Consider the following 10,645-nt stretch of genomic DNA (forward strand, 5'->3'; position numbering starts at 1 on the left):
GACTTCCCTTTCACTTTTCACTTTCATGCATTGGAGAAGGAAATGGCAACCCACTCCAGTGTTCTTGCCTGGAGAATCCCAGGGACGGGAAGCCTGATGGGCTGCCGTCTATGGGGTTGCACAGAGTTGAACACAACTGAAGCGACTTAGCAGCAGCAGCAGCAGCAGCAAACATAACTTTGGTTCTTACACCCTGAGCCAGGTTCTCAATTTGCCTTCATCATTTCAGTAAATGGTACATCTATCCTTTAAGATGCTTACCATCACCTTCCTCACCTCTTATATGGGTTGTGTGTTTTTATTTTATTTTATTGTAATTGACAGAAATCCGACTCAAATTAGCTTAATGCTAAAAGGAATTATATGATTTGTAACTGGGAAAATCCTGGAGTAGTTCCAATAGTCGAATGGAATACTGCCAAAACCACAGCAGCCAGGAGATTCAATCACACTAGGGTTTGTCTTAATCTCTCTCCCTTTCTCTTCCCTCTTCATGGCTGCATCTTCTCCTGCTTCCTTCTGTGTTTATTCAAAAGACCTGAACCAAAATCTGGCAGTTCTCACAATATACCCTTGTAACATTCTACTAAAGGCGAGCCTTCTCCTCTAGCTCCATTAGTAAAATCCCAGGAAAAGATTCTGATTGATTCAGCTTCAGTAATATGCCAGTCATCTGCTCAATCATTAGAGCCAAAATGCTAGGACTCCATGATTAGTGATTTCCTTCAGGGGAAAGCATCTGTACCAGAGGTTAAGTGTAAGGAATATTTTAAGTCTACAGTATACTGTGTGGATTACAATAAACTGTGGAAAATTCTGAAAGAGATGGGAATACCAGACCACCTGATCTGCCTCTTGAGAAATTTGTATGCAGGTCAGGAAGCAACAGTTAGAACTGGACATGGAACAACAGACTGGTTCCGAATAGGAAAAGGAGTACGTCAAGGCTGTATACTGACACCCTGTTTATTTAACTTATATGCAGAGTACATCATGAGAAACGCTGGACTGGAAGAAACACAAGCTGGAATCAAGATTGCTGGGAGAAATATCAATCACCTCAGATATGCAGATGACACCACCCTTATGGCAGAAAGTGAAGAGAACTCAAAAGCCTCTTGATGAAGGTGAAAGTGGAGAGTGAAAAAGTTGGCTTAAAGCTCACCATTCAGAAAACGAACATCATGGCATCTGGTCCCATCACTTCATGGGAAATAGATGGGGAAACAGTGGAAACAGTGTCAGCCTTTATTTTTTTGGGCTCCAAAATCACTGCAGATGGTGACTGCAGCTGTGAAATTAAAAGACATTTACTCTTTGGAAGGAAAGTTATGACCAACCTAGAAAGCATATTGAAAAGCAGAGACATTACTTTGCCAACAAAGGTTCATCTAGTCAAGGCTATGGTTTTTCCTGTGGTCATGTATGGATGTGAGAGTTGGACTGTGAAGAAGGCTGAGTGCCAAAGAATTGATGCTTTTGAACTGTGGTGTTGGAGAAGACTCTTGAGAGTCCCTTGGACTGCAAGGAGATCCAACCAGTCCATTCTGAAGGAGATCAGCCCTGGGATTTCTTTGGAAGGAATGATGCTAAAGCTGAAACTCCAGTACTTTGGCCACCTGATGCGAAGAGTTGACTCATTGGAAAAGACTCTGATGCTGGGAGGGATTGGGGGCAGGAGGAGAAGGGGATGACAGAGGATGAGATGGCTGGATGGCATCACGGACTCAATGGACATGAGTCTGAGTTAACTCCGGGAGGTGGTGATGGACAGGGAGGCCTGGTGTGCTACGATTCATGGGGTCGCAAAGAGTCGGACACGACTGAGCGACTGATCTGATCTGATACTTTGAATGATCTAGTTTTATGTCTCACTACGATCCCTGGTGGCTCAGATGGTAAAGCATCTGCCTACAATGTGGGAGACCCGGGTTGGGATTGATCCTCCCTGGGTCGGGAAGATCTCCTGGAGAAGGAAATGGTAACCCATTCCAGTATTCTTGCCTGGAAAATCCCATGGATGGAGAAGCCTGGTAGGCTACAGTCCATGGGGTTGCAAAGTGCTGGACACGACTCAGCGACTTCACTTTCACTCATGATCATTCTAGTCCACCCCTATCAAATATCTTCTTGCCGTTCTGCCTGCATTATTCTGAACCCCATATGAATTCTTCAGACTCATCTGTATGACCTTTAAGAGCCTTAGTCTGATTGTCTCTCTTCTGTATATACCTCTGTTGCTCCTAAAATAAAATAAAGCTCCAATCCTTATTGAGACCTTTCTCTTTCTAGGTTAGCCTCTTGTCTTTCTGGTCTCTGGTCTCGCTGCCACCATCTAAGTGAGACCTTTCAAGGCAACCCAATCTCCATTTTCCCACCAAGTTAACTCTCTAGCCCCAGCCTTTCTATGATACCAACCTATTTTGTTTTCTTCATAGAAATTATCTTGTTCATTTATTTGATTGTTCTTGTCTGTCTCTCATTCAACACAGGCTCCATACCTGTCACAGATGAGTAAATGAATATATGACTGAATCCACCACCATTCTCCCCCTTGCTCATTGTACTCCAGCCACACTAGCCTGTTCTCTGTTCCTCCAAAACATCTCATAATTCTTACATGATTTCCCTTTATTGACCTCATTCCTCTCCTGTCTGTTAGATTTTTTAAAATTACATCATTGAAAACTGTGGGATAAAATGTACATAAGAAGTACCTAAAATACTTATGGACAGTTTTATGATAAACAAGAAGCCACCATCCCAGTCAGGGAATGGGACCAGCTTCTGGTTACAACTTCGTTAAGATATTTCCTCTCTCCTCTGTTCAATCCCAAGGTAACTTCTCCTGCAGTTCTCTGACCTTAGGAGAGGTTTATTTCTGGTTTATTCTGACATTGAGGATGTAGCTCAGCTGATTGGTAGGAGGTTTCCTTGGGTGGGAGTGAGTTTGGACATTTGTTCTTCTCTCCTTGTAAAGCTATAAAAGTTCAAGATCACCAGGATTGGTGGCAAATGTCCAAGGTCAAAAGTAGGCCGTCTCAGAGCTCACTTAGGTTTCCATGTTTTTTCTAACCCCTTACAGTTCAACCTGGTTGTGTGTGTGTGTGTGTGTGTGTGTGTGTGTGTGCGTACACATATAGACAAACATGAGTGCGTGTATATTTCATCACTGTTGTCTTCTTTGAAAGGGATGATTTCTTAATTCAAGTTCCCCGTGGCTCAGAGGTTAAAGCGTCTGCCTGGAATGCAGGAGACCCGGGTTCAATCCCTGGGTCAGGAAGATCCCCTGCAGGAGGAAATGGCAACCCACTCCAGTACTCTTGCTTGGAAAATCCAATGAAGGGAGGAGCCTGGTAGGCTACAGTCCATGGGGTTGCAAAGAGTCGGAAACAGCTGAGCGACTTCACTTTGACTTTTCACTTTTAAAACAAACACCGAGACAAGGATTTTGGAGCTCTTCACAGTAATTTATTTGGAGGTGAGGCAGAAGTCACTGGCAAAAAATGAGACAGGGAAGTTAATGAGTTATGACTGTGGGAACTAGGGACCAATATTGGAGGGAACCATCTGAGATCTATGAAACCCAAGTGTGTCCCACTTGTGTGGTGAAGCTGTACCAACTAGCTTCAAGCAAGTAGCTCCAGGGTATTTGGCCTTAGGCACTCCCAACAATCCCTGAACCAGGTCCTGCACACTCTGATGTAGAGTAAAATACCTTCAGGCATAAAGACACCAAAGGTGTATGTAGCACCTACTACAGTTGGTCTCAATAACTCAGTCTGCCACATTCTAAACTCCTGTGTCTTAAACATGAGTTTAAACTCTAAACTCCTGTGGCTTAAACTCCTCACTAAACCCTGAAGTATATACGAGGTTCCCCACTCTATTTGATCTCATGGATGCTTGTACTTTTCCCTTCTATAATTGTGTGAAACGATGTCTATGTCCTCCAGTACCTTACTACTCAAATGCCAAGAACACTGGCATTAAAAGGGAGTAGTTTGTGTTCAGTCGTGTCACTATTTGCTATCCCATCGACTGGAGCCCACCAGTCTTCTTTGTCCATGGGATTTCCCCAGCAAGTATACTGGAGGGGGTTGCCATTTCCAATTCCAGGGGATCTTTCCAACCCAGGGATCGAACTGGTAACACTTGTGTCTCCTGCCTTGGAAACACAGAATCAGCACCACCCCAGACACAAGGAACTAGAATTTGTACATTAACAAGATCCCCAGATGATGTGTATGCATGTTAAAAGTTTGAGAAACACTGCTCCACTAGACTGAATTTCCCTGGGGGCAGCAATTGTACAGTCTCTCTTCTTCAGCATTTATCCCAGGTCCCTAGTAATGTAGCTGGTCTATGGTAGGCATTCAAGAAATAACACTCACACATAGTGTGCATGTGTGTAGACACACACATAAAGTGCAGGTGAGGTAGCAAAGATGCTCTGTATTAATAAGTGAACACATGGAATTTTCTAGCTTTTTGTCATGAATCAGATCATTATTCCATGAGGCCAGCAGTTCTAGGCCCGTTGGCTAGTGTGTCTCCTAACAAAGCGATTGGAAGTACTACTCTTCCTGTTTTAAGAAATTCTTGTTGTAACAAAGTGGGTGGCATTTCTCTTTAGGTCTCTAGACAGCTTATTGTGGTGCCTGTTCCAGCGCTAGTCTCATACTCTGATCTGGCCTGGTAGGATTTGTATGGTAAGTGTGCTTCGTCATCAGGGCATGCCTTAAGTCTGAAAGTGTGCCTATGGAATTTTCACTTCACAGAGCTGGAAGAGGGAGGGGGAAAAAAAATCACAGCTACTTAAATTTAAATCCCGTTAGGCTTATCTGTTATCACTTTGTAAGTACTAGGGATAATCAGCAGTTACCTTAGCATTTACCTTGTAGAGGCAGGGACCCTGAAATTATTATTAGCCAGACTTCCTATCTGGCCTATTTTAGGGGCTGTGTACCTGAGAAATTCACACACCCCTGCACAACAGATTCTATATTGGCTTGACTATTCCAGAAATGTGATTTACTCTTACCATTATAAGACATTTCAGATCCATTACCTTCAGAAGATTTTTGACTTTCAGATTTAGCATCAAGATTTTTTGTTTTAAAATAGCAGTGATTTCGGCAAATGTATTCAATAAAATTGGATGCCATATATTTTTTGGTACTCCACCTCTTTGTTTTGTCCTCCATTCACGTAATATGGCATGATTTATTACAGTGGGGAGACTAGGAAAAGCACTGCTTGCTACACTCTAGTTACAGCCACACACATCTATGAAATACTGAAGATCATGGTTACTATATTTTTGCTAAATTATACCTTTTGTGAATTTAGTGTGAATTTTGTGCCTTGCTGTAGATTTGGCTTTACAGTTATTGGAAGATTAGAATACTTTGTACCAACCTACTTTCAATACCTCGTATTTATCATAGGAATTCACAATTTTAAGTGTATTTGTGAACATGTCATTGCTTAATAATAACCCTTCCTCATTCATTCTGTGTGACTGGATAGGTGTTAATTGGAAAATCTCACTGGGGAATCCTCTTGAGGATTACAGTTTTCTTGGTCTTTGATTTAGCAGGGTCACCCTGAATTGCAGGAGATGAAAGTGGAGAGTCAGGCAGGGATTTAGAAGTGTATTGTCCATTACAAGCTGGGTAGTCTTGAATGACTGCAGCATTCTTGGGTTAGTATCTGAATGTGCCTTCAGGACCAGGACAGGGAGACTTGGAGGAAGGCTGCAGTAAGCCTCTTACGGGCTTTGGGTCTTCTGCCCAGTGGCTTGGAAAACCAGCAGAGATGCTCGCCATCAGGGAAAAGGTTGTGGAAATTCCTCCTCACTCATTCCTGAACCTCCTTTGTGAACATCTGGACTGTGGAGAGAGTGGGGTTTCAGCACAAAGAAGGCTTCGCCAGCAGAGCAGGAAACCCTCTTCCATTCTCTGTACTGAGAGCATTCGGAAAAGGCTCGGCAACAGACACACAATGACTGCTACACCTGGGAGCCCCAGTTCCCTGGCCTTTCTCTGGCTCTCTCTTCCTGCTGTGGAGTATTAGCTCTGCCTTATCCCTCTTTAAAGATAAGGGATATTCTAAGACTTAATTATCAAGATATCTGATTTTGTTTTTTCTCACAATCACCTGTTCTTTTGCATACTGGTATGTTTTTATTTTAAATTTTCTTATTCCATGAGTCTAATCCCCTCTTTTTATCAGCCTGAGAATTTAACATCTTTTTTAGATTGCCCTAAAATTCTTTTTTTTTTATTTTAATTTTTTATTCCTTTATTTCTCATGTGTTCCCCATCCTAAGTCTTAGAGTATGTATTTAATAGAGGACATATCCAGCAAGCAAGAGATTTAATAAATTAAAAAGGAAAACTAATTTAGAGGGAATATGACCCTGCCAACACCTTGATTTTGATCTAGTGAAACTGATTTTGGGCTTCTGGCCTCCAGGACTGTGAAAAATAAATAAATAAATAAAGATAAGGGATAAGAATTCAATTTCCCGGCCTCTCTCTTGGAATAAACATTTACCTTTGTTCATTCTCAGCCTGGAATAGATTCTTCCTTCTCCAAATCTTCTCCATCTGAGAGATTATATATATATACACACAAAATATTTTATCTATAAAATATATATATTTATTTGTAATATATATATATATATGTCAACAGGGAATACATATAAAATTCTTATTGTTGAGCCTATGTTTATGTTCAGGAAATTTGTTCTCTTCACCTTTTGAAACTACTCAAGAGAATACTCTGGATTCTTTTAAAAGAGCACAGAAATATGAGGGCAGTGTTAGAGACCAATATCCTTTGGATATTTTTGAGTTACTGACATCCCATCAATATTAAGAATTGGATCACAGGAGGCTTTATAGGACAATCACATGATGAAAGAAGATAAAATTATCTTAAATTCAGCTTGGGGTGGCTTAATGAAAACAAAATATTAAGTGCGAGAAAGAAGGCCAAATAAAATATATTAAATTTCCTAATATTTTTTTCTTACTACTTCATAGTCAATTTAAAACTGATATTCAGGCTTTTTATGAACAATGAGAATACTTAATTCATCTGGATGAAAACTCAGGGTAGTGATAAGGTTAGAATGGGTTTTATTATTAAACACTCCATCTTCTCCCCCTGAGGCTCTCCACTGAAACACTGGGGTTTACAGGTTCCAGTATCATTCAAGGCATTTGTCAGCTGAGATGCTTAGCAGCACCCTGTTCAGTTCAGTCCCTCAATCATGTCTGACTCTTTGTGACCCCATGGAGTGCAGCACACCAGGCTTCCCTGTTCATCACCAACTCCTGGAGCTCGCTCAAACTCAAGTCCATTGAGTTGGTGATGCCATCCAACCATCTCATCCTGTGTCGTCCCCTTCTCCTCATGCCTTCAGTCTTTCCCAGCATCAGGGTCTTTTCTAATGAGTCAGTTCTTTGCATCAGGTGGCCAAAGTATTTGAGATTCAGCTTTAGCATCAGTCCTTCCAATGAATACTCAGGACTGATCTCCTTTAGGATTGACTGGTTTGATCTCCTTGCAGTAGCAACACCCTGTAGGCACCCAATGATACCTCACATTTTAAAAAAAAGTGGTAAAAGACATAACATAAGATTTACCATCTTAAGTATTTTTAAGCATACAGCTCAGTAATCTTAATTATATTCACACAGTTGTCGGCTATTAGTGGTAATACAGAATGGTGAAGCTGCTATGGAAAACAGTATGGCGGTTCCTTGAAAAATTAAAAATAGAATTACCATATAATTCAGCCTGTTGTAACTTGAATTTGAGTACAACACCAACCAAAATAGAGCTTTTCTTTTTTTTTTCCTGGACTGTAATGTAACACTCCCTGATAGCATGAGATGACAGAGAGAAAGCTTTCAGTCACACAGGTCTGAGTCACTGACATTTCCCTTGTTCATCTCCTTTCTCTGGTGAGACATTAAATCCACTTATATTTTTCCATCATGCTTTTATTTTTCACTTTCTCCAATCACATACCATTGACTACCGGAATTCTGCTCATGGAAAGAGCATCCATGAGGTACACAGAGCATCAAAGGCAGTGGAACTGAAATGGAGAACTCATCATTCATTCATTCAGTGTATATTTATTGAGCATCTCCCACATCCTTGACACTGAACCCTGTATTGAAAATCTAGTGATAAATAAAATAGAAACGTGTCTTCACTTTAAAGGAATTTATGATCTCATGAAAGACAATAAGAAAATTAACATATAGTTACAAAGTGTGATAAGTGCTATGAAGAAAAGCAATTCAGTTCAGTTCAGTCACTCTGACTCTTTGCGACCCCATGAATCGAAGCACGCCAGGCCTCCCTGTCAATTACCAACTCCAGGAGTTCACTCAAACCCATGTCCATCGAGTTAGTGACGCCATCCAGCCATCTCATCCTCTGTCGTCCCCTTCTCCTCCTGCCCCTAATCCCTCCCAGCATCATAGTCTTTTCCAATGAGTCAACTCTTCGTGTGAGGTGGCCAAAGTATTCGAGTTTCAGCTTCAGCATCAGTCCTTCCAAGAACACCCAGGACTGATCTCCTTTAGGATGGACTGGCTGTAAAGGAAGATTTCAGAGACCACATGCTTGACCCACTGATCCTGGAGGGGCAAGGATGGACTGAGGACAAAGGGTAGGCAGGTGTGGTAGAAACAGGATCAAATTCTACTAGAGGAGTGAAGGAGAATGGTAGCTGAGCATCAAGTCTGTGAACCCCCAAGTGAACATTCAGTTTAGTTGCTCGGTCATTTCCTACTCTTTGTGACCCCAAGGACTACAGCATGCCAGGCTTCCCTGTTCATCATCAACTCCTGGAGCTTGCTCAAACTCATTTCCATTGCGTTGATGATACCATCCAACCATCTCACCCTCTGTTGTCCCCTTCTCCTCCTGCCTTCAATCTTTCCCAGCATCAGGGTCTTTTCCAGTGAGTTAGTTCTCCACATCAGGTGGCCAAAGTATTGGAGCTTCAGCTCAGCATCAATCCTTCCACTGGTTGGATCTCCTTGCAGTTCAAGGGACTCTCAAAAGTCTTCTCCAGCACCACAGTTCAAAAGTATCAATCCTTCGGTGCTCAGCTTTCTTTATGGTCCAACTCTCACATCCATACCTGACTACTGGAAAAACCATCAGATCAGATCAGATCAGTCGCTCAGTCATGTCCAAATCTTTGCAACCCCATGAATCGCAGCACGCCAGGCCTCCCTGTCCATCATCAACTCCTGGAGTTCACTCAGACTTATGTCCATCGAGTCAGTGATGCCATCCAGCCATCTCATCCTCTGTCGTCCCCTTCTCCTCTTGCCCCCAATCCCTCCCAGCATCAGAGTCTTTTCCAATGAGTCAACTTTTCACATCAGGTGGCCAAAGTACTGGAGTTTCAGCTAGAGCATCATTCCTTCCAAAGAAATCCCAGGGCTGATCTCCTTCAGAATGGACTGGTTGGATCTCCTTGCAGTCCAAGGGACTCTCAAGAGTCTTCTCCAACACCACAGTTCAAAAGCATCAATTCTTCGGCGCTCAGCTTTCTTCACAGTCCAACTCTCACATCCATACATGACCACAGGAAAAACCATAGCCTTGACTAGACGAACCTTTGTTGACAAAGTAATGTCTCTGCTTTTGAATATGCTATCTAGGTTGGTCATAACTTTCCTTCCAAGGAGTAAGCATCTTTTAATTTCATGGCTGCAATCACCATCTGCAGTGATTTTGGAGCCCAGAAAAATAAAGTCTGACACTGTTTCCACTGTTTCCCCATCTATTTCCCATGAAGTGATGGAACCGGATGCCATGATCTTCGTTTTCTGAATGTTGAGCTTTAAGCCAACTTTTTCACTCTCCACTTTCACCTTCATCAAGAGGCTTTTGAGTTCCTCTTCACTTTCTGCCATAAGGGTGGTGCCATCTGCATATCTGAGGTGATTGATATTTCTCCCGGCAATCTTGATTCCAGCTTCTGTTTCTTCCAGCCCAGCGTTTCTCATGATGTACTCTGCATAGAAGTTAAATAAACATGGTGACGTAGTCCTTTTCCTATTTGGAACCAGTCTGTTGTTCCATGTCCATTTCTAACTGTTGCTTCCTGACCTGCATACAAATTTCTCAAGAGGCAGATCAGGCGGTCTGGTATTCCCATCTCTTTCAGAATTTTGCACAGTTTTTTTGTGATCCACACAGTCAAAGGCTTTGGCATAGTCAATAAAGCAGAAATAGATGTTTTTCTGGAACTCTCTTGCTTTTTCGATGATCCAGTGGATGTTGGCAATTTGATCTCTGGTTCCTCTGCCTTTTCTAAAACCAGCTTGAACATCAGGATGTTCACAGTTCACATATTGCTCAAGCCTGGCTTGGAGAATTTTGAGCATTACTTTACTAGCGTGTGAGATGAGTGCAATTGTGCGGTAGTTTGAGCATTCTTTGGCATTGCCTTTCTTTGGGATTGGAATGAAAACTGACCTTTTCCAGTCCTGTGTCCACTGCTGAGTTTTCCAAATTTGCTGGCATATTGAGTGCAACACTTTCACGGCATCATCTTTCAGGATTTGGAATAGCTCAACTGGAATTCCATCACCTC

The sequence above is a fragment of the Bos javanicus genome, chromosome 21 (genome assembly GCF_032452875.1).
Source record: "Bos javanicus breed banteng chromosome 21, ARS-OSU_banteng_1.0, whole genome shotgun sequence".
NCBI classification, from domain to species: domain Eukaryota; kingdom Metazoa; phylum Chordata; class Mammalia; order Artiodactyla; family Bovidae; genus Bos; species Bos javanicus.